Below are 26221 nucleotides of genomic sequence, written 5' to 3' on the forward strand. Positions count from 1 at the left end.
GCATACATTTGACATTTACATCATGAATGAAAAAAATTTGACAACGCTATGCACGGGGAACTCCTGCTCTTGAAAATGGCAATTGTAATCCAAAGGCAATTAACAACAAGGCACATTTATTTGGACAAGCAATATTTGTGGAGGAAAATTTTATCCACATCTGGCCTCTCCTCTCACTAATTGCCAACAATCCCAACCCCCGCCCTACTCTCTCTCCCCCCCCCCCCCTACATTGCTGCTACAATCTTTGTTCCCTCTCAGCACTGATGTAGCACCTCAACCAGAAAAATATATATTTTTGCCTCTACAAATGCCGTGTGATCTGCTCTGTTCTTCCAGCATTATGTTTATATCCCAGACTCCAGTGTCAGCAATATCTGACATGGCCGGCACGGTGGCGCAGCTGTAGAGTCGCTGCCTTACAGCACCAGAAACCAAGGTTCAATCCTGATTGTGGGTGGTAGACACAAAAAGCTGGAGTAACTCGGATCCAAAACGTCACCTATTCCCTTTCTCCAGAGATGCTGTCTGACCCGCTAACTCACTCCCGCTTTTTGTGTCCATCTTCAATTTAAACCAGCATCTGCAGCTCCTTCCTACACACTGACTCTGGGGGATGTCTGTGCGGAGTTTGTACGTTCTCCCTGTGACCGTGTAAGTTTTCCACGGGTGCTATGGTTTCCACCCGCACTCCAAAGACGTACAGGTTTGTAGGTTAATTGGCTTTGGCAAAAACTGTAAATTATCCCTAGTGCGTAGGATAGTGCTGGTGTACAGGGGTGATCACTGGTCGGCACGGACTCAGTGGGCCGAAGTGCTTGTATCCGTAAACTAAATTAAACTAATTCACATCTACTCCTTCCCAGCCACCCCATAACATTTAGCCTCATTAACGGCAACAGAATTAGACATTTTTGCCATCTAACAGGATAGCAATGAACATGATGCCACTTGTTTAGAGCTGCAGCCCAAGGCAAAATTCCACCACACAATGAAGCGTCACTTCACAATGCTGTGCAGTGAGTTTTTCAGTCCTCATTTTGGTGCAATTCAAAAATATAGGCATTGATATCGATAGTGACAGGTAACAAAATAGTGAAAAGGCTGTTTTGCATGCTAACTTGGCAAATTAAACCATACACAAGTACAATCAAAATGCATAGGTACAACAGGTAGAGCAAAGAGTCTCACGTCCTGTCAAACTCTGAGAAAGGAAACTTTGCAGAATATATTGCGAGTGCAGAAATATTGCCTTTGGCCAGTCCCAATTTTTCCTGTTTTTTCCCCACATTCTCCCTATTACAATCAGTCTAAAGAAGGGTCCTGAAACGTCACCTATCAATTTTCTCCAGCGATGCTGCCTGACCTATTAAGTTACTTCAGCATTTGGTGTCTATCTTGGATATCAACCAGCATCTGTTGTTCCTTTTTATTACAATTGTTCTTCTTAATGTTACTGCTTTCCCAAAGTGGCATGAAAGAGAGAGAGAGAGAAGGGAAAGGGAAGCTGGTTTGTGTGAAGGGCTGTGCTGTCTTTACAACTCTCTGCAAGAAATTGACAAGTTATTAGATACGAGCCCAATTTCTTTAGTCTTCTGAGGGAGTATAGGCATTGTGCTTTCTTGGCCGTGGTATCAATAAGGATGGACCCGGCCAAATTGTTGGTTGTCAGTTTCTTTTGAACTTGGGCCTTATTTAATTAAATCTTTGTACACTTAACCAATGCAGGAAATTTTGCAGATTCAGAAAAATTGAACCACAATGACTTCTCCACACAGCCAGAGTTATATCAATGATAGACAAAACTGCTGAAGAAACTCAGCGGGTGCGGCAGAAGAAAGGAAGAGGAGGAGCCAGAAGGCTGAGGGAAAGCTGAGAAGGGGAGGAGACAGCAAGGGCTACCGGAAATTGGAGAAGTCAATGCTCAGGCCACCGGGATGCAGACTGCCCAAACGGAATATGAGGTGCTGCTCCTCCAGTTTCCGGTGGTGCTCACTCTGGCAATGGTTATCATTATATCAATGATACTGCAGTAATTGAGATTAGTTAATCCAGCAAAGTGGATGATAGAAATTGTAATGTTAGGCTACCTGGCGCACAGCTGTATGCACCAGGGGCTACCAAATAGAAAACATGCAACTTGCCTATTCAGAGTCCTACGAGTTCTTCCTTTGAATTATCCCAAGGGAGAACTTGTGAAATAATTGTTAATGCTATTATACACAGAGCACAGGGAGAGTAAAATATTTTTCTGAAAGCTTTGAGCATTTTGTGTCTATCTTCGGTTTAAACCAGCATCTGTAGTTTCTTCCCACACATCTACTCTCTCAATTCCTTTAGGAACTTTAATATTTTTCAAGTACAGTTGTTCCGCACTCTTTTCATCTCAAGAAAAAAATAGCTCAATTCTACGCACCCTTAACCTGCAAAATCCTTCAATGACATAGTTTAATATGAATCTGAGATTGGTAACATTGCATGTTACTTGCTTTAAGATGACAAATAAGCTACGATGACAAACCTTTCTACAAAATGCCAGTACATGGTTGTCCAAAACTAAAACAGAGAATTCCAGAAGCACTCGGTATGCTAGGCAGTGGAGTAAGGTACCAGAGTCAAAAGTTCAGGTCAATCACACTGCAAAAGAGCTGAATAATGAGAAAACAAGTGCGATTTAAGGCCCTGTCCCACTTACGTGACCTTGGCATGCAAATTACGCGACATCGTCATCGCGTTGAGGCGCACGGGCATCGTGTGGCTGCCCGGGGCCGGTCCCACTGAGAAGCGCGGTGGGGTATGGAGTTGTGAGCATTATCGCGCGGCGCTCCGAAATTTTGTAGCAAACAAAATCGCGTAACTGACGGCCAAAGTGGGACAGGCCCAAGACCCTGGCGCGACGCAACGTCTCACCTCCAACTGCAGCAGAAGCAGGCAAACGATCGCCGAACTCAGCCTGGGGCTCACGGCCATTGTAGTTCCGGATCCGCCCCCACCTTCTACTTCCAGAGCGGGGCCAAGAAAATTGAAGATAAGACACAAAATGCTGGAGTAACACAGCGGGACCGGCAGCATCTCTGGAGAGAAGCAATGGGTGACGTTTCGGGTCAAGACACTTCTTTCAGACTGAAGAAAAGTCTCGACCCGAAACATCACCCATTCCTTCTCTCCAGAGATGCTGCCGGTCCCGCTGAGTTACTCCAGCATTTTGTGTCCATCTTCAAATGGCGTCACGCGCTCCAGACGGCTGTGCGGACGCATGAAGTCGCACACGACCTTCGCGGGACCATCGTGCCTCAACGCGACCACGAGGTCGCGTAATTAGCGTGCCAAAGACATGTATGTGGGACAGGGGCATTAAGACAAGGAGAGGCGGAGAGAAAATGTTGGTAACAGGATAGAGACAAAGATTGTAATGGCCACGTACATTGCATTCAGAAAGTATTCAGACCCCTTCACATTTTGTTACAATAGACAATAGGTGCAAGAGTAGGCCATTCGGCCCTTCGAGCCAGCACCACCATTCAATGTGATCATGGCTGATCATCCCCAATCAGTACCCCATTCCTGCCTTCTCCCCATATCCCCTGACTGCTATCTTTAAGAGCCCTATCTAGCTCTTTTAAAAGCATCCAGAGAACCGGCCTCCATCACCCTCTGAGGCAGAGAATTCCACATACTCACAACTCTGTGAGAAAAGGTGTTTCCTCGTCTCCGTTCTAAATGGCTTACCCCTTATTCTTAAACTTTTACTCCTGGTTCGTAACAGCCTTATTTTAAAATGGATTAAATTCTTTTTTTTTTTATCATCAATCTACTCATAATACCCCAGAGTGAAGAAGTGAAAACAGGTGTTTAGAAATGTTTGAAAAGTAATTAAAAATAAATAACTGAAATATCACATTTACATAAGTATTCAAACCCGTTATTCAGTACTTTGTTGAGGCACCTTTGGCAGCGATTACAGTCTCAAATTTTCTTGGGTATGACGCTACAAGCTTGGCATTTCTCCCATTCTTGTCTGCAGATCCTCTCAAGCTCTGTCAGGTTGGACGGGGAGCATTGATGCACAGCTATTTTCAGGTCCCTCCAGAGATGTTCGATTGAGTGGCTCTGGCTGGGGCACTCAAGGACATTCACAGACTTTTCACGAAGCCACTCCTGCGATGTCTTGGCTGTGTGCTTAGGGTCGTTGTCCTGTTGGAAGGTGAACCTCCGCCCCAGTCTGTGGTCCAGTACACTCTGGAGCAGGCTTTCATCAAGGATCTCTCTGTACTTTGCTCCGTACATCTTTCCCTCGATCCTGACTAGTCTTCCAGTTCCTGCCGCTGAAACACGTCCCCACAGCATGATGCTGCCACCACCATGCTTCACCGTAGGTATGGTATTGGCCAGAAGATGAGCGGTACCTGGTTTTCTCCAGACGCGACGCTTGGCATTCAGGCCAAAGAGTTCAATCTTGGTTTCATCAGACCAGAGAATTTCATTGTCTGAGAGTCCTTTAGGTGTCTTTTGGCAAACTCCAAGCAGCCTGTCATGTGCCTTTTACTGAGGAGTGGCTTCCATCTGGCCACTCTACCATAAAGGCCTGATTGGTGGAGTGCTGCAGGTATAGTTGTCTTTCTGGAAGGTTCTCCCATCTCCACAGAGGAACTCTGGAGCTCTGTCAGAGTGACCATTGGGTTCTTGGTCACTTCCCAGACCATCGCCCTTCTCCCCCGATTGCTCAGTTTGGCCGGACGGCCACCTCTATGAAGACTCCTGCTGGTTCCAAAATTCTTTCATTTAAGAATGACGGAGGCCACTGTGCTCTTCGGGACCTGCAGTGCTGCAGAAATTGTTTTATACCCTTCCCCAGATCTGTGTCCTGTCTCAGAGGTCTACGGCCAATTCCTTCGTCTTCATAGCTTGGTTTTTGCCCTGACATGCACTGTCAACTGCAGGACCTTATATAGACAGGTGTGTACCTTTCCAAATCATGTCCAATCAATTTAATTTACCACTGGTGGACTCCAATCAAGTTGTAGAAACATCTCAAGGATAATCAATAGAAACAGGATGAACCCAAGCTCAATTTTGAGTGTCATTGCAAAGGGTCTGAATACTTATGCAAATGTGATATTTCAGTTATTTCTTTTTAATTACTTTGCAAAAATGTCTAAACACCTGTTTTAGCTTTTTCATTCTGGGGTATTGTGTGTAGATTGATGATAAACAAAATGAATTTAATCCATTTTAAAATAAGGCTGTGACGTAACAAGGTAGAATAAGTGAAGGGGTCTGAATACTTTCTGAATGCACTGTAAATTATTACTGGCATCGGCAATTAGGAAAGAGAAATAGACACACTTCGGCTGAAAATTGGCTGATAATCTAAAATAGAAAGAGATGCTGATAATAACAGTGGTTCTGCCAGCAAGATCTCTGGGAGAGAGAAGAAATCAGTTAATTTAGAAGTGAGTAGCCTTGCATCCGAATTGGCCAGTTCTGATACTTATTGGAAAGCTGCCTGAAGTCGTGAATAGGTCTTTCTGATATTTGCCGAGGGCGAAGACGAGATGCTGCTCCTCAAGGTGACATTGGGCGACACTGCAACAGTGTGGAAGTGAGCAAGCAAATTAAAATAACAGGCAAGGAGAAACAAAGGGTCACCCTTGTGGATACTGGACATGAATAAAACCCAAATCAATACCCCAAAATAACTAAAAAGTGCATAGAAAGACCCACAATTCTGTGCATAAACAACATGAGTTTTTTTTAACAATGAGGCAGACTTCTTTCATAAAATAGTACAGCTGATTCTGGGTTGTACAATAATCTTTCAAGAGTTCATTCTTCTACATCTTCAAAAGTGACAGATGGGAAAAGAAAGCTCTCATAAGCCATAGATCTATTACTTGGCATAGCTTAAACCAACACTGAATTTAAAAAAATTGAGATGTGATTTTGGAATAAAGCCAACATTTTAAAAATGCTGGCATTTGATATTACTATATTAGAGGCTTAACGATTCCTTGATTCCAATATATCAATTGGATGGATCACTAATTGATCACTAATTACTACTTGAATTTAAAATATATTTGTCCCACATTCATGAAATACCTGTTCAATATTCTTCCAGTCATAATATTATAGACACTAAAGCTTCATAAACTTTGAGCATAGTTAAGAAAAGTTGCTTTAACCTCTGCATTTCGCAAACAATGGGGCCTGTTAAACATATTTTCCAAACGTGCAATGAATAATTGTGGGCGTTAAGGTGCATTTACAATAGTGCCAAATACTTTGCCATTATGTAGCAACAGTCAAAAATCGTTAGGTTAGTCAAAAAGTTTTTTTTTTTTTTTAAATAGCAAAACAAGCAAAAGCTGCTGATAAAATTATTTTGTGCTAATGATATATCCATACGGCTGCACACAGAATATAAGGAGTGGCACGGTGGTACAACGGTAGAGTTGCTGCCTTACAGTGCCAGAGACCTAGGTTCGATCCTGACTACGGGTGCTGTCTGTATGGAGTTTGTATGCCCATGACCTGCGTGGGCTTTCTCTGGGAGCTCCGGTTTACTTCCACTCTCCAAAGACATACAGGTTCGCAAGCTAATTGGCATGGTAGAAATTTTTTAAAACTAGCCCTAGTGTGTTTGCAGGATAGTGTTAGTGTGCGGGGATCATTGGTCGGCAAGTACTCGGTAGGCCAAAGGGCTAGTTTCCGTGCTGTATATCTAAACTAAACTAAAAAGTAGCATGGGAGTAACAGACCATGGAAAAAGATGGCCATATGTTGCAACTTGCATGTTTCAGCTTTAAAACCTCTACGACAAGCAACACGCCATAGATTGTAAACCCACAATGGCATCTACACATTTGTACATTTTAATACAACCTGAAAAGGATCTGTGGATAAAGACGTTTCTCCCTTGATTTAATTCTTACATTACATTGTCATCTCCAATTGTACTTCCACCCCACAGCAGGCTCTTCTACCACAACCAGTTCACGGAGATGCTTTGTAGATTGCTCAGCAGGCAAATCAGAGATCAGTGCATGATCAAGTGAACTGTCAGTTCTTGGCACATCACCAAGCATATCGGCTAAGGGGAGAGGCTTTTCATCATGACTGCCTTGAAGTGTTGGCTGCTGCTGGGACTTGAACTTAATGACAAAGCTCCAAGGCAAATATTAAACCTAGCACCAAAATATCAAGATGAGCCAATATCTTAGAGCATTCTGATGAGTGAAGAGTGTCCATTTTGTCACACTGAAGTGTGCATGACTGATTACATTTCAGCCAGAGAAAGACTACCACATTATGTGTCTTAAAATATGGTAATTAGAAGGCGAATATACAAAAATTCTCATTGTGCACAATAGTATCTATTGTTAGCAATCTATTTGAACTAGTGAAATGAAACATAGAAAATAGGTGCAGGAGTAGGCCATTCGGCCCTTCGAGCCTGCACTGCCATTCAATATGATCATGACTGATCATCCAACTCAGTATCCTGTACCTGCCTTCTCTCCATACCCCCTGATCCCTTTAGCCACAAGGGCCACATCTAACTCCCTCTTAAATATAGCAATAAATGAAGCCTCATTTGTTTTAGAGAAGTTGAACTTTCCAAGTTTTTTGTGCTTAATCCTGAGGAAAGTCTATTGGGTGAGTGTTAAACAGCCGAGTGTACTTCACATCCATCCGATGAGTTTAAAGAATCACTCTGCATTAGTTTGTTATTTTTGCTCTTTAAAAGGGAATTGGGAAACTATTGGTTAAGTAGGTATCTTCTGCAGCTGCTCAGAGGCCGTTTGCTCTTGGCCCTGCAGGGGAAATTTAGGAGGCATTTTGATGCCACATTTAGATTCAGATCTAGCCCACAGCAGAGGTCCGAAATAACAAAATAGTCAAGAGCGCAAAAAACACCGAGCATCTCAGTTTTACATAAAAAGTTTGTAATAAATACACATATACCATCAAAATGAAGTACAGAAAAACATTGCCCACAACAATAACATTTTAAATCACTTGTCTGGTAACTTGAGGCCATTACTCTTTTTCAGCATCCTGGCTTGCAGGAGCATTCTCTCCCCAGCTAGGCTGCCCAACCTGTCTCAATCTTTCATGCTTCAATGAAATCCCCTTTCGTTCTTCTTTATTCTAACAAATAGACACAATAGACCAAAACTCGGCTTGTATGACTCTTCCCATCCCTGGAATCGGCCTGGTGAACCTTCCACTGTGTCAAGCGTATCCCGTCCTAGGTAAGTAAGTGCACCTAATATACCATTTGTCTTCTTAAAGGCTTGCTGCACCTATATGGTGATTTTAGTGACTGACATACATGGATAACCTGTACTCTGTACATTAACACTTCCTCAGCTCCTTCTATTGACGACTTGCACATTCTAACCACTTAGAGGTTTAACCTAAATTACCTAATAGATGTTTTATCCAATATTCTGTATCAGTGGTGAATCGACAATTCTATTTTAAATGAAAGATCAGACGCTTTGCTTATCAAATTTGAAGACAACAATTCTGATTGCAAATAATCCAACATCATTCCCTATAATCTCTTTTTCTATTTCATAAGACATTTGGAGAAATGCATGGACAGGAAAATATGACTACGAGGGATAGACACAAAATACTGGAATAACTCGAGAGTCAGGCAGCCTCTCTGGAGAAAAGGAACAGGTAATGTTCGGGTCGAGACCCTTCTTCAGACTCGGAGGGATAATGGCCAAACATAGGCAAATGGGATTAGCATCAATAGACATCTTGGTCAGCATGGATGAGCTGGATCAAAGGGCCCAATTCTATGCTGTACAACTCTAAAACTCCACAAATGAATGTACCAAGATGGTATAATGAAGAAAGGATAGCTTGTCCTGTGGAAATTCTGGCTACCACCAGAAATTGTGTGAAACTATTTTACCCAACTGGTTGATACTCTGAAGATACTATTATCCAGAGCTGCCAAGTTTTGTCAGAACATTTCAGTATTCTAGTACCTGAAAATCAGTATTTTGCTGAGAAAATCAGTATTTTTACGCGGTGCCATTTTGCTGAAAAAAGTGTTAATTTTTAAGTGTGGTCATACCCATGTGAGACTAGAAGAATGCATAACTTTGCTACCAATTGACGTCTTCTACGCACCTTACTTGACAGTATATTCATTGCCATCTCTTTGTATACTGCTGTTTGAACGGTGCTTCCTGCTTTTAGCACCAGATGATGATGTAGAAGCCATTTTGGAAGCCTCCCTCTCCCTCCCTCGATCCCCCTCCCTCTTTCCATCCCCTCCCTCTCTTCCTCCCTCTCTCTTTTTTTCTCCCTCACTCTTATTCCCTCCCTCCCACTCCCTCCTCTTCTCCCCCTCCCTCTCCTCTTCTCCCCCTCCTAACAGTCTGTGATCCACAGTATGTGGAAAGGCAACAGCGCTCCAGCAGGGAGCACTATTTTTAGAACCCACAGCGCTGTTCAATTCCCACGCGTTAAACTGACAGCGCTGTTTAAACCTGTAGCGGGAAAGGCAGATCAAAGCTTACAAAAATAATCATCCAGATCTTTTTAAAATTATTTCAGAAATTTAAAATACTAATAGATTTAATCTGCTATAATTTTCGAGAGGTACAGTATGACTTTTTATATCCTTGCATTTTTTAAGCCGCAAGATGAAACAGGAAGTCGGGCTGATTTTAAAAAATCCGTATTTTACAAAGCAAATTCGTACAACCGTATTCTGAGCGCATTTCCGTAAAAATACGGAAAATACGTACTACATGGCAGATCTGATTATGCCATGATAGTAGCGTTGTCAATTCATAACTCATTTGCGGAAACCTCCATTTTGCTGTATTACATGCAATAGTTAAATACTTTAACGATAAAATGACAAAATTACATTAAAAATCACTTCTTTTTTTTAAAATTTAAAGTCACAGATTTTGGCAGATCAAACAAAATTACTTCTCAGACAGATTTGGCGAGACAGAATTTAAACACCATATTAATTTTTAAGTTGGGGAAATTGAGAATACATTTGCCCAGGTTCAATCAGGAGAGACAAAATAAAAGAGAAATCCCGGTTGGATTGGTGCAAATGAGATGAAATAAAAAGCTCAACTATTTATCGCTCATGGACCTGAAAACTACAGATTAGAACTGAAAGCTGCAAAGTTCATATGACTGTTCATTAAACTTTTAATGAAACATGTGCCAAGGAATAAGAGTGCTCGTAAAGAATGTAGGGAAAGTAAATGCTCAAGGATTGAAAGTGTATTCCAGTATAATAGATAATGTCCTTTGAATATTGTTTTAAAATGAAAGCATTTCTGGATGCCAACCCATTAAGCTAAGAAGGAAACTTTCTCTGCACCATTCCTTCATAAACCAGGCAATCAAATGGTGACTCAAGAACTAAGCCATTCTAGTCTTTTCCATGTTTCAAAAAGGGCCTTTTCAAACAGTCTTGTCTGTTATAGCAGGATAGCGGTTCTTACAAAAATGTCACAAGGAAATTTAGAGAATGCTTACAAATTTGCAACTGAGAGTTTTCTCCAGGCACCCAAGGGAAACTATTCCAAAGTTTTGGAAGGCTGTTTGTTTTAAGTGATAGATTTGGAAAGGTTGAGTTCATTAGATATAGCGGATCTCAAATTAATGCAACTGGCAATTGAAGCAAGGAACTCCTTGTTCTAAAGGTTTGGGTTAAAATTGGCATTCATGAAATTCATAACTGATATGGGCATGTCAGGAAAAGGGGAACTATTTTTCCCCAAGTGTGCTTAGATTGGGATCTTTGACACAACGTAATTAAATAAAGTCAAATTCAATTCAGGACGCATGTCAGCCAACACTTAATTTGTGAAAGATAGACACAAAATGCTGGAGTAACTCAGTGGAAAGATAAAATTTGGAAGCAGGCCCTTTGGCCCACTGCATCCATGCTGACCATCAACTACCTATTAACATTTATTCTGTTAAGCCATTCTTTTTACTCTCCCCACATTGTCATCAATTGCCCCCACATTCCACCACTCACCTAGACACTGGGGACATTTTACAGTGGCCGATTATTTGCCACTGATCAACAGAAAGGAAAAGAAATGCAATTTGTTTTCTTGTACGGGCACGCAGTTTTCATTTTACAAAGGGTTCTGCAGCATCATAGCGCCAATCAGTTTGGCGAATGCAGTGATTCAACCCCATGTAGAAGGGACCAGCCATGACCCCCCCTGTTCCTCGATTTGCCCGTTATATTACAAGGTTTCTCAAAAGCACTTTCCAAAAATCCAATTAATTTGCATTAAAAATTTGTACTGTTCGTATAATGTATTTGTTGCTGTGGGATATAAATAATCCCCCTTCATGACTACTCTGGTGTGCTGATGTGGCAAAGAGTGACAGTGAAACCAGATGTAAAAATGAAAGGAAACAAAATAAATACTCTGATGATGTTGCGTGATTAAATCATTGAACCCAAACAACAAATAAATAATTTTTTGAAAGTGCTGCGAATTGCACCTGCAAAAGGTTCCATCTCCAGTTAAATTGACTTTTTTTTCACCCGCTGAAGAATTAAAAAAAAAAACTGAATTAAGACATTTTCTTCAGCAAATTTAGCAGCAACTCAAGTGCACTGGCAGAGAATAAAGAATAAAGGTGAGGGGTGAAATGTATCAAATGTTACACACTAGAAAAGATCACATGTTTGCAAGGTGGATGGAAATGTTTCAATAAAACAATGCATTACTTATGATCAAACATGCATGTCCTTGTCACTGCATCTTGGATAATGATATCTATGATAACAATAATACCGCATTATGAGAGTCAAGGAATTTGAATGTGTTTGAAAAAAAGTCACGACATGACATGATGCTCAAACATCAAACTCTTCTGATGGGGGAAACATATCTTTGTGGCATTTGCCTCAATCCTCACCTTTCAAAGCTGCTAACATAAAATATGGTTCAGAAACAATTCTACTTTTAACCTGTCGTGGATTTAATTAAGGAATAAAATGGCAGAGGGAAATACTTCATGTAACCGCTTCTATGTGCAAGCAAAAAGAAAAAGAGCTTCAGGCTTTTAGAATTTAATGAAAGAGGTCATTAAAATAAATTAGTGTTTGGAATAAATCTACTGGATACAACGTGTTGCTTCTTCCTTGGATGATTTACTTAAAATAAATGGTGGGATATATTTAATTAATTCCATAATCCAACAGATTTAGTGGAGAAGATTGGGTCAGGAGAAAGCTACAACAATGATTTGCCCACCATGCTCTATGCGAACAGTTTCCTGCTGGGAATGCAGTCCTTATATCCTAATTATATCAGTCATGAACACATGCCTGTGGAAAAGTAAATGGAAACATTTGATAAGCTGCTGAAGGGCTATAAAACAAACACATGGGACTGCTCTATTTTGATGAGTTGGGTGGAAGATAATAAAAGAGGATTTAACAAATAATAGACGAGACCCGGCATGCCACTCATGTTATTAATTACCAGGTAAATTACATCGCTAGAAATGGCAATCAGAATACTACACAATATTCCACACCCACAAGATTTCTGACCACAAATATACAAGATTCATTCATTACAAGAATCAGTATCAGCACATAAAAACAATAATACCAATGTATTTTAATGTACTAGCATTATTTAGAAGGCACGTTCTTTTGAGCAGCAGTAAGATGGCAGTCACTGCTTAGTACTGCCTAATTTTTTTTCCCTTATTTTTTTTCCTTTTTGTTTTCAAACAAAAAAAATTGACCTTACACTAGGAGATTGTGGTTTACCTCGATCTATTCCCTAAGCTCAATATCGATGACTAACAAAAATATATCCATTCATTCAATTGCCCCGATACTTTGTTAATAAAAATATTGTCTGATCAGCAGCTGCCCTGCCACAATTTGAAGAGCAAGAGTTATTTCTAGCTAATATTTCTTCCTAATCCAACATGGCTAATAGATTTGCTAATTAACTGGCTAATTGAATTGTTCTTAATTGATTATAAAGTATAAATTCCCCATGTAACACACACTAGTTGTGAAGGGAAATCGGTTGTTTTATAAATATGCCACAATTACCAAAGATACTTGGCAAATTCCATTAATTGGCAAATGTCATGAGAAATTTCTACCCTCGAATTTTCATCAATTAGGTCAAAAACATTGGAAGGAAGTAAAAGAGCAAGTGAAAAAAAATAGCCATCATGTTCCACACCATACAAGAAAAAGTGGCATTTGAGTTAAAACAGTGACTACATTTTCATGATATATGAACATTCCTACCTAGAACCCTGGAAGAAAATTAGAGCAAGTCTTTTCTCACCTGCAACCCAAAGTTTTACTTCCTTTTCTCAAACTGTCACCGGCATCAAAACAATAAAAACAAGCATCAAATAAAAATGATTCCACAAGTCAACAGTGGACTGTATAAGCATACAGTATTGGCATTCTACAAGCACCCAAATGTAAAATACTTCCTCATTTTTGAAGTCCCATTACATATAAAAATAATTAAACATTATACAAATACAGCTTCCAGAAGATTAATTGCTTTGTGTTATACTTCCTCTTGTGGCCAAGACATGGAACAATGGATGGTCCATGCTTAATTTTTTTAATAAAACATTTTATTAGAAAGCCAAAACTTCAGCCTTTTGATTAATTCACCATTTACAAATGTATATTAATACATATTTCCAAATTTAGGTATTTCAAACATTTAGAAAGGCACAATGCCTTTAAACCTAAATATTATTTGATGATTTCCATAAACTACAGATTTGAGAAGATTTTAAATAATTTATTTATTATTATCACACGTAATGAGATACAGTGAAAAGTTGTGTTGCATGCTGTCCAATCAGATTATAATACTATACATAAATACAATCGTCAAACTCGTTCAAAAGGTAGATCAAAGAGGAAAATACAGATTGCAGAATATAGTTCTCAACATTGTAACCCACTAGTCCCATACACAAGTCCACAATGGGGTAGAGGTGAATCGGACCGTATTCTAACTTAAGGTTTTCACTAACAAATGCATTTCACTGTACCTCGGTACATGGGCCAATAAACGGAACTAGCTTACGTCAGGAACATTCAAAACCCTGATAACAGAGAAGAGGAAGCTGTCCCGGAGTCTATTTAAGCTTGTATCTTTACAATCAATGTATAGGGAGTGAATGAGAAAGTGGGATAACATGGAGCTCGTATGAATGAGATATCAATGGACAGCGTGGACTCAGTGGGCCAAAGGGTCAGTTTCCATGGTGTATATCTAAATTCTTTAAAAAGTCTAAGAAAAAACATAAAACAATACAGCATTGGAAAAGGCCCTTTGGCCCACAATGTCTATGCCAAAACTCGATGCCAAATTAAACTAATCTATGCTGCGCCCAAAGGATCCATATACCTCCATTTTCATGTGCCGATCTAAAAATCTCTGTAATGCCATTATGGTACTTGCTTCCACCACCATATTTGGCAGCGCATTCCAGGCATCTACAACTAAAAGATTTGCCTCACAGATATATTTTTAAAACTTCCCCCCTCTCTCAAAGCTGTGCTCTCTTGTCTGACATTTACACTCTGGGAAAAAGGTTCTGACAGTATGTATCATCTATGCCTCACATAATCTCCATCCAGTCTCCTCTCAACCTCTGATGCTCCAGAGAATAATACAAATATATCCAACATCTTTATAGCTAATGCCCTATAATCCAGGCAGCATTTTGATAAACCTTGTGCACCCTCCACTAAGCCTCCTCATCCTTCCTGTAACAAGGGGACCAGAACCCAGGGGCGGCACAAAGGTAGTGTTGCTGCCTGACAGGGCCAGAGACCCAGGTTCGATCTTTACAACAGGTGCTGTCTCTGAGTTTGTACGTTCTCCCTGTGACCACGTGGGTTTTCTCCAGATGCCCCGAGTTCCTCTCACACTCCAGAGCCATACAGGTTTGTAGCTTAATTGGCTTCGGCAAAATTATAAATTGCCCCTATTCTGTAGGATACAATACAATACAATACAATAACATTTATTGTCATTTGAGCCTCAGTGAGGCTCAAACGAAATTCCGTTTCCACAGCCATACAAACAAAGACAATTTCCTACAAACATAGACACAATTTAATTCACACAAACATCCATCACAGTGAACCCACTGTGATGGAAGGCAAAGTATTTTCTCTCCCCTGTTCTCCATTTCTCTCCCGATGTCCAAGCCCCAGGCGGGCGATGCTAAGTCCCACGGCCATTTTAGGCCGTGCCGGGCGATTTACGGCCCCGCTCCCGGTCTAAAAGTCACAGTGTTGGAGCCCCCGGCGGGCGCTGTAATGTCCCACGGCCATGAAGCCGTGCCGGGCGATGTACGTCCCCGCTCCGGGTCATTCCAACCCCGCGAAGTCGCGTTGCGGGAGCTCCGGGAAGCGGTCTCTCCCCCCGGACCCACGAGCTCCCGATGTCCCAGTCCACCGGACCTGCGGCTGCGTTGCTGGAGCCTCCGAGCCCCAGGAGTCGAGTCGCAGCAGCGAGTCACCACCGCTCCCCACGCTCCGAGGCCGGCCAGCCCCACGATGGTGAGTAGTCCGCAGCTCCGCAGTCTCCCGAGCCCCCGGGTCGTTCAGGTTGGAGGCCGCTCCACGGTGCTAGGCCCCAACGACAACGGAGACCCGACAGGGAAAAGGGCGGGTCTCCCGGACAGGGAAGAGATTTTAAACAGTTTCCCCCTCCCCCCCCCGCCCCCCCCCCCACACATATACACATTTAAAACCAGTATTAAAAAAACACCAACACTACATTTAACTAGACAAAAAATAAAAAAAAGACAGACAGGCTGTAGGGGCCGCTGCAACGGGTGAGTCGCGCCGCCACGTGCTTGCATATGGGGATCACTGGTTGGCGTGGACTCGGTGAGCCAAACAGCCTGTTTCTACACTGTGTCTCCAAAGTCTAAAGTAAACTACATTCAATGTTCCAAATGCAGACTAGCCAAAGTCCTGTAAAGCTACAACATGATGTTCTGACCAAAGATTATAGAGCAGAGCAAGATGCGCCACTCTGCGAAAAAAGCGTAGTATGACATGGGTGATTGTTGACGCCATTTTATTGGGCTGCAATTTACAATATAATATTAATAAAATTTACAATAATATTAACTAAATATGTGAAGTGATAGACAACACTGATTACACCAAATATGATAGAGCAGATCAATCTTTGGAACGGATTACACCAAAGAGACTAGAGGAGCATTTCCCGCTGCCTCGGGAGCGCAGACGCTTGAGGCTCTCCCGCCGGCCGCCTTCATCTGGTATCGGGGGGACCGAGAATCAGTCCTGGATCAACTCAGGAGTGCAGGAAACATCCTCTTCCCCCAAAGATACTAGAGGAGCCTCTAGTATCTTTGCTCTTCCCTGAGACCTGATGTAAGAGCAGATTGTATAACTGTGGAGATCGTCCCCGCTACCAAAGATGTCGCGTTTGGCATAAACAAATGGCGGCCGTGACGTTCCGTTACGTACTACACGTCAGTCCATTCGATGGAGTGGTCTATCTTGCTCCTCTAGGATCTTTGGTTCTGACTCTTATACTCAATGCAAGTGAGGGCAAAGATACTATGTGCCTTCTTTGTTATTCTTTCATCTTGTCTTGCCACTTTCAGGGACCTTTAGACCAAGGGTCCTGCCATTAAATGTACACCTTTCCTTCACATCCAGCCTCCAGTGGAACATCTCACACTTGCTTGGATTAAACTCTATCTGCCATTTCTCTGTCCTTATCTGTAACTAATTTATTTCTTAATGTATCCTTTCACATTTTTCCTCACTGTCTGCTGCACCACCAGTTGTGTATCTTTAAAATTACTAACCATCTACATTTTTGTCCAAGTCATTTATATAAACACATCACAAATAATCAAAGTCAAGTCCAAGCACAGATCCTTAATACCCTTCCACCACTACCCTATCATCTATAAATAAGCCATTTCTGAATCCAAAGCTACAAAATCACCATGGATAGACACAAAAAGCTGGAGTAATTCAGCAGGTCAGACACAATCTCTAGAGAGAAGGAAGAGATGACGTTTCGGGTTGAGGCTCTTCTACAACCTGAGAGTCAGGGTAATGTCAACATGGATCCCATCATCTAAATCTTCAGGACAGACCTTGACAAACGCCTTACTCAAGTTCATGCAGCCAACATCCACTGCCCTACCCTATCTAAATTATGTCTATTTTCCTTCTTAAACAAAACAACAACACTGGCTACTCTCCTGCCCTCCAGGACCTCATCCACGATGAGAGAAGATGCAGAGATCTTTGTCAAATCCCCTACAATCTCCTGTCTTGCCTCTCAATAACCTGAGTGAGATCCCAACAGGCCCTGATGACCATTACTCCAGCAGTGTCTTTTTTTGCTGGAGAGCACACTGCTTCCTCATGGTCACACTCTCAGAGCACAACGCCAAAAAGAGAAAGGAAACTGAACACAATGCTACAGCTGTGATAGACACAAAATGCTGGAGTAACTCAGCAGGAAAGGCAGCATTTCTAGAAAGAAGGAATGGCTGACGTTTTCGGTCGCAACCCTGCTTTCACGTTGAAAGAGTATTTACGAAACAGCATGAGGAAGGATCGCAAGCCAACATGTTGATGGTCTATTTCCCTACTACAGATGCTGCCTGATCTGCTGAGTACTGTCAGCAATTGGGTTTTCACCTAACAGCTTCCTGATTCTGTATGTTCATATATGCCCAGATGATCAGCTTACAAGGCACACCTGTCTGTCTTGAAATGAGATGTCTGCAGAAACACCCACAGTCCCCTGTCATTCACGATCTTGGAAAAAACTACCTGCTTTCCTTTCCCACCCCCCTCCCTCCCCACATAATGGGTTAACTTTACATTGTATTCAATTGGTTATATTCTTAAACACCAAGTTGCCTTTATATAAATGGTAAAACATTTTGTGTGTTGTTCATCGGGATGACATATGGTGCAATGGGCTAAGTGTTCGGCTGGCAACCGGAAGGTAGCTGGTTCGAATCCCGCTTGGAGTGCATACTGTCGTTGTGTCCTTGGGCAAGACACTTCACCCACCTCTGCCTGTGTGTGAATGTGTGTGAGTGATTGGTGGTGGTCGGAGGGGCCGTAGGCGCAGATTGGCAGCCACGCTTCCGTCAGTCTGCCCCAGGGCAGTTGTGGCTACAGAGGTAGCTTACCACCACCGAGTGTGACTGAGGAGTGAATGAATAATGCGATGTAAAGCGCCTTGAGTATTAGAAAGGCGCTATATAAATCCCATCCATTATTATTATTATTATTATTGCTTATTCACTTTCTATTGCCAGTAAACATGGAAACGCAAAACTCGGTCCTTTATCCAAGTCATCGATAGAGGCTATTAACAAAAAAGGGGTGACAGCCTGATTCTTTCAATGCAGTTTATTCTACGCACAAAATATTTCAGATTCAAGACATAGTGCGGGAAGAGGCTCCTCAGCCAAACCTGCCCACACTGACCAACATGTCCCATCTGCATTAGTCCCACCTGCCTGCGTTTGGCTCACATCCTACTTCACCTATCCTATCCATGTACCTGTCAAAATGTTCCTTAAATGTTGTGATAGTACCTGCCTCAACTAACTCCTCTGGTGGCTTGTTCCATACAGCCACCACTCTGTGTAAAATAGTTACCCCTCAGGGGTAACTTCCTATAAAATCTTTCCCCCCTCAATCTACACCAATGTCCTCTGGCTCTCAATTCCCCTACTCTGGGCAAGAGAATCTGCGATTACCCGATCTATTCCTCTCACGACTTTGTACACTTTTATAAGATCACCCTTCATCCTCCTGCACTCTAAGGAATATAGTCCTCGCCTGCTCAACCTCTCCCTACAGCTCAGGCCGTTGAGCTATAATTCTAGAAATCAGAAATGAAAACAGAAAATGTTCGAAATGTTCAGCAGCTCAGAAGCATCTGTGGAATGTGAAAAAATCCTGTTCATTCCTACTTTGTTTTTCTCAATCAATCCATTACTCCAATCCGATAAGCATTCATTTTGATTGTTTTCGGAAACATTTTTTCAAATGCTTTCCAAAAGTCCATATCCAGTTCACCCACCAGTTCCCCAAATATTGAGTTTCCATTAATATCCCCCTGGAATTATCAAACACTAAAGGACACAAGTGCTGAGCAGGTCAGGCAGCATCTCTGGAGAACAAAGATAGGTTAAATTTTGGGTCCAGACCCTTCTGCCCGAAGAAGGGTCTTGATCCGAAATGTCACCTATTTATGTTCTCCAGAGATGCTGCCTGACTTCCGGAGTTACTCCAGCACGTGTCCTTTTATCTGTTCACCAGCATCTGCAGTTCTTTGTTTCGTCCGTTATCAAACACTATTTTGCTTTTCGGAATCCATGTTCATTTTACCCAGTAATGATTTTCCAGGTACTTTGCAATAGACAATCATTTTCCCTACCACTATCTGGTTCCATCGGAACTCAAAATTGTCAATATTAATACAGAAGAGTAATACAACATGTTTTTCCTCATCTCCAAATTTCCTATTGTTTTGAAAATCACCCTAGGCCGACGACCCCATAAGCATGCAATTGTTTAGCTTAAAATGGACACAAAATGCTTTCTTACTCTTCGACCCTCCAGTCATTACGTACAAAATTCTAAACACATCATCACTTCTTTCACATGTAACCGTTCTTCCTGCTATTGCTTTTAATTTGGATGGTTACACCACGATGGCCCTTCACTTTAATTTCTCAATTTAAAATATAACTTTAGCGTTCGAAACTGCACCAGTCTGGAATCTTTCCAATCTCCACACTGTTTTGCCTATTTGCCTACCTTTGAACCTGCTAAATGCATTTATTTCTTTTCATCTATTGAGTGCCACTCGGCATAACCTACAAAATGATGCATCTTGATATTTTCTGAAGCACTGCATGAATCACTGTACTCTAATACATCCCATTAATCTTGTTTGGACAGCTGTGTCTGTGCATTTGGTGGCAGAATTTTAAATTGTTCAATCGCTTCCTTTTTTCTCCTCTTCCATTCTTTACATAAATCCCTACAGTAAACGCTTCAAGAAAGTCATTCTTTTACTGAAAGAGGTGGCAGATTTTTGCCAACATATCAGGTTCTCAGTCACAGCATGTGCTGTGATGCAAAGCTTCACATGCAAATGTCATTTAATAAACAATCAGGTTAGCTGTTGAACAAAAACAGCTTGCTCTAATGGAGACTGTTAATGTCAAAATTTGATCACAAGGAAAACAATTTGCCAATCCTCTAAAGAACTCCTGAAAATAAAACTTGTCTGCAATAACGCATTAAGGACAACAAATATATATCTCATGACATTGAACACATACTGGTACACTTGTGATTTTAGAATTTGTGTTTGAAAATTCAGGATCTTCAATTTGAACAATTCCAAATGTCCTTTTTATTTTTTCCCATCCAAATATTGAGGATTTCTGAATCACAGAAGTGGTGTAAGGAGATACAGAATATAACTCCCCTCAGTTCAATTTTAACAAGAAATTTTGACCCAACCTTCAAAGTGCCTTCTTTGCACAATAGTACATTTTTTGCACAATAGTACATTTTTTTCCACATTTTTATCCCTGCTAGATTTGGAATATAGGCAAGATCAATCTAGGCCACAAAGTGTAGTACTTCACTCTGGAACACCGACCATCAGCAATATACAAATTTCCAGAAGTGGTGGAGCAGGTAAAGCTGCTCCCTTGCAGCACCAGAGACCCAGGTTTAATCCTGACATCAGGTGCCATTTGCGTGGACATTCACCTTGTGACCACGTGGGTTTCCCCCAGGTGCTCTGGTTTCCTCCCACATTGCAAAGACATGCTTGTTTGCAGGTTAATTGGCCACCGTAAATTTCACCCAATGGGTTTCCATGTTGCCCCTTCCAATCAAAACCTTGAGCACAAGGTTGCATTTCAATACCAGAAATATGGCTTGAGCAAATCCTAACAATGAAACATCATTTATGTGTGTGCTCCCAGACGCCATTACGAAAAGTAATTGAAGTGGCGCAACGGTAACCCAGACTCGACCTGACTGTGCTTGCTTTCAATGTGGAGTTTGTACGTTCTCCCTGTGGCCGTGTAGGGTTTCTCTGGGTGCTCCGGTTCCCTCCCACACTTCAAAGACACACAGGTTTGTTGGTTAATTGGCTTCAGCAAAAATTGTAAATTGTCCCTAGTGTGTAGGTTAGTGCTAGTGTACGGGGTGATCGCTGGTCTGCGCAGACTCGGTGGGCCCAAGGGCCATTTTCCATGCTGTTTCTCTAAAGTCAAATTAGGAAATAATTGTAGTGTCAACAGACAAGCAAACAGGAAGCGGGCATCTCCACTGATGCTAGAATAATTAACATAACTGCTTCATATATCTGATGTAAGCAAGATCATCTTTGACTGACTACTGGCCAGATGCATGTAAGCTGTCAGACCAGAAGTCTGAAGAAGGGTTTCGGCCCGAAACGTCGCCTATTTCCTTCGCTCCATAGATGCTGCTGCACCCGCTGAGTTCCTCCAGCAATTTTGTGTTGCTTCATATATCAGATTCCTAATCTCTCTACATAAATGGATGTACTCGTACTAGATTAGGACAGTTAACAAAAACAGCCCTAAATGGAAGCACTTGGTCTGCAGCCTTCTTTGCCAAGGCGATTCAAGTGCTGAGCTACTAAAATGAGAGGGACTCTCAAGCAGTGCACTCCAAACACCTGGAGTTAAAAAAAAATTCTTCCTCACATCCCCCTAAGCCTTCACCTTAAACCTGGTTACAGGGGAAATGCATTTTGCTGCCTACCCTATCCACAACCCTCACAATTTTGTACACCGCTAATCGGGTCACCCGCCTGCCTTTCCACTCCAGGGAAACAATCCTAGTCCATCTAATTTCAACTCAAACCTAAAATGCTCCCTCACATGTGAATCTCCTCTGCACATCTTCCAAAGCTGTCAAGGCCTTTCTTTACTGTGACAGTTAAAACTGCACACAATATTTCAAATCAGGTATCATCATTTTTTTAAATAAAGCTGTACCAAACTACTCGGCGCTATCATTGAAAGGCTCACAAAGGGCAACATCTTGCAAGATTCTTTACCATGCTATCTATCAGGGCAGCCACGTTTAGGGATCTTTGGGCTTGACCACCAAGGTCCCTCTGTTCATCAATACTCCCTCGCACTCTACCATTCAATTTGTCCACCCTAACCTTAACTGACCTTCCAAAATGCATCTCTTCACACTTATAAAGATCAAACTGCTTTGCCTTATTTGCCAGCTGATTATTATCTTCCTGTAGCCTGAGACCAGCCACCATCCTCAATGTCCATAACCACATTTATTTTTGTGTTATGTAGATTAAATAAAATGTCATGTTTAACTGGAAAATGCATGTGTTGCTTACATGCATCTGGCCAGTAGTCAGTCAAAGATGATCTTGCTTACATCAGCTTTCTGTGCATAACAAAGCAGAGGGATGCAGTAATGTGACAAAAAGATTCAGCCTGTCAGTTGGGGAAAATATGATGCCAAATTTCTTAACTTAAAATAAGTGAAAATGCTCAGCAGCATCTGCGGAAAGAGAAAAAGTTAAAGTTTTACATCCAAAACCCAGTCAGAACCAGGGGAGGTAAGAAAACTGACCCGTTGAGTAACTACAACACTTTATGTTCTTTCTTATGAACCAGCATCTTCAGTTCCTTGTTACTGCGGGATTAAAAAACTCGTGGCCATGTAGAGCTAAATAGGACAAAGCCATGAAGAGATAAATAGAATAAAGAGGATACCTCGAATATGGCATGTCCAAATACATTAATGAGGGCAGTTACAAACGCTTTATGCTTCTTTGAATAGCAAAGTTAATAGTGTAGTTTTGTCATATCACAACGTATATCACTTAAATCAGCACATTGAGGGAAATGGAGAATTAGGATGAGAATTACAAAATGGCCTTCATGCCACCTTCAATTAAAATACATTTCACAGTCTAGAACAATGATGAGACGGAGTACAGGAAGGAGGTAGAGACCATAGTAACATGGTGACAAGCCAACTACCTCTTTCCACCAGTGTTAGCAAGATGAAGGAGCTAGTTACGGACTTCAGGAAGCAGGATGGCATACACAACCTATTCAGCATAAATGGTGCTGACGTGGAGATGGTTGAGAACCTCAAGCTCCTCAGGTGTAAAATATCACTAGCAATTTGTTCTGGACCAAGTACATTGACGCTACAGCCAAGAGAGCACACCAGTTCCTCAGAAGACTAAGGAAATTCGGAATATCTCCAATGACAGTTACCAACTTCTCCGTTGATAGCATCCTGCTTGGTTTGACAACAGTTCTGCCTAAGATGACAGGAATTGCAGAGTGTAGCGGATTCGGCCCAAACAGCCACCCCTCCATCAACTTCATGCTGCCGCAGGAAAGCTGCCAATATAACCAGGATCATTTTCACCACGGTTGTTCCCTCTTCTGTCAGCCAGAAAACACAAAAGTTTGAAAGCGCATACCACCAGATTCAGGAACAACTTTTATCCTGCCGTTATCAGAGTACTGAATGGTCCTCCCATAAACTAGTATGCAGTCCTAATCTTCCAAAGTAACACAATGCACTTTAATCTGTACTCTCTGTTACTGTCGGGTAAAGCTGTAACACTATATTCTGCACTCTGGTAAATTTCTTTGCACTACCTGTTGAACTTCTGCAAAGCTTGATTGTATTTGTGTACAGTGTGATTTGACTTGACTCTATAACGTGCAAAGCTTTACATTGAATCTTGGCACACAAAAATAATAAACAATACAATACATAACATGCCACCTATAAGCCCAAGCCTAGATATTGTCTAGGTCTTGTCCTCATTATCTGTCATCACAAATGGGGGACTTCACTTCACCTCAGGAATTTCTCTCTTTTGTCCACGTTTGGACAAAGGCTCTATGAGATTCTGTGATTAGGTTGATGAGAAGCAGGTACCAGTGTAGAATTAGATTCAACTTGTGATCAATCCCTATATGATTATTGATGGCATACATTGTCAAAATACAATCTAATACACCATACCTGGATTAAATGCTCAATAAAATGAAAAGCCAGAAAACAAAGACAGAAAATGCTGAACATATTCAGGCAATAACTGTGGAGAAAGAAATGTAATCGATATTTCAATTCAATGATATTTCATCTGAATTAGGAAAAGTAAGAAATTAAAGATTTCATATTGCAGAGAATGGGGAAGAGTGGAGAGGTCAAAATTGAACGGCACAATGATTTGAGCTGAGTGGATGGTGAAAGCGTGTTAATTGGAGCAGCTCCAGCGAAGAACCAAATAGAAAATTTCCAAGAATGGGAGAAAGAAAAAAAAAAGAAAAAAATCCAAAACTCAGGTGCAAAGTCCGATAATTACTAGAAACTGGTAATAAAATATAATGCTGGAAATAGCCAGCATCTCCAGAGAGAGGAAAAACAGGTTAATGTTATGAGTTTAGTTTAGAGATAAACCATGGAAACCATGGCTCTTCAGCCCATCGATCATCCATTCACACCAGTTCTATGTTATGCCAGTTTCACAACTACTCCTTACACATTCGGAGTGATTTGCAGAGGCCAATTGAGAAACATAAATCAAGCATACACCACCCAGTTGGATATAAACTGAAAAGTCTTGTTATTTTAATATGATTAAATTCAGTATCAAGGCCAAAGTGAGTGGTTGCAAAATGAGACACTTATGCCGGGCTTCTATTGAACAGGAGAAGACACCAAGACAGAGCGGCCAGAGTGGGAGTGGAATGAAGAATAAAAGCCACAGGCAACTGGAAGGTCAGGTGTACACTTGGTGACTGATTAGAGGTGTTCTACTAAACAGTCGCCCAATCTGCCTTTGCCTTTCAGTTCTTTAATGTGGAGGAGACTGCATTGAGCAAGAATGCAGCACAATCCTTGGAAGGAGTATCTGGGTCCTGCTTGTTAAAGGGAAGAGGTATGGGGAAACTGCAGCATATCCTGAGATTGTATGGGAAGATACTATGAAATCGGAAGTGGGTTCATGTGAAGGCGAGAGTGTGAACCATTAACTGCAGAAGATGCAGTCCTTATGAAAAGCAGGGAAATATCAAAAAGGTTCTGTAAACGTGGGGGACTAATGCATGAACCCAAGGTCAAATTAAGTCCTATTCCCACCCTATTGGTGACATAGTAGTAGAGTTGCTGCCTTACACCGCTCACAGCTCCGGAGACCCAGGTTCCATCCAGACTACAGGCGCTGTCTGTACGGAGTTTGTACGTTCACCCCCAACCGCGTGGGTTTTCCCCGAGATCTTCAGTTTCCTCCCACACTCCAATGATGTACAGGTTTGTAAGTTAATCTGCTTGATACAAGTGTAAATTGTCTCTAGTGCAGTGTTAATGTGAGGGGATCGCAAGTCAGTGCGGACTCGGTGGGCCAAAGAACCTGTTTCCACGCTGTATCTCTAAACCAAACTAAATTAAACTTGGGGTCGGATGCTTGGGGTGAGTAAAAACGGAGCAGCAGTGGTTGAGAAACAGATCAATGATGGGAGAGGGGAGATTACTGTTAAAGATAAAGGGAACAACCTCAGCAGTGTCGAGGAGAGTCATTTATTGATGCTCCTTCAACAGTTTTGAATTCTAGAGATTATTGCAGAATTCAGGCTTCATTCATACACTCATTCTCCTGAATAAGAGGCTTGTGCAAATACAATAAGACACCAGACCTAACACAAAGCAAGAGTCCAATGTATCACAATTCATGATCAGGCAGCCCAAGAGTTATTACAATACAGAAAATTACCATTTGCCCATCAACCTTCAAACTAAGACACGAGACTGCAGATGCTGAAATCTTGAGCAAAAATCAGACTGCTGAAAGAACTTAGCAGGTCAGGCAGCATCTGTGGAGGGAAATGGTCCGAAGAGTCAATTCCCCTCCATAGATGCTGCCTGGCCCCGAGATCTTCCAGTGGTTTGTATTTTGCTCAACCCTAAAACTAAGTTCTTGAAAAGCTTTTTCAAAACAAAATTGAGGATGTTGATACGAGGAACTGCAGATGCTGGAATGTTGAGTGAAAAACACAAGTGCTAGAGTAGCTCAATAGGACACACAGCATTTCT

At 41.6% G+C, this 26221-nt stretch overlaps 1 protein-coding gene across 2 annotated transcripts in view; it reads right to left on the minus strand.

Moving 5' to 3' along the window:
* Positions 1-26221, minus strand: part of lmbr1 (limb development membrane protein 1) — a 174432-nt gene that overhangs the window by 9592 nt on the left and 138619 nt on the right. The window lies entirely within an intron of this gene.

The sequence above is a fragment of the Amblyraja radiata genome, chromosome 2 (genome assembly GCF_010909765.2).
Source record: "Amblyraja radiata isolate CabotCenter1 chromosome 2, sAmbRad1.1.pri, whole genome shotgun sequence".
Taxonomy (NCBI): domain Eukaryota; kingdom Metazoa; phylum Chordata; class Chondrichthyes; order Rajiformes; family Rajidae; genus Amblyraja; species Amblyraja radiata.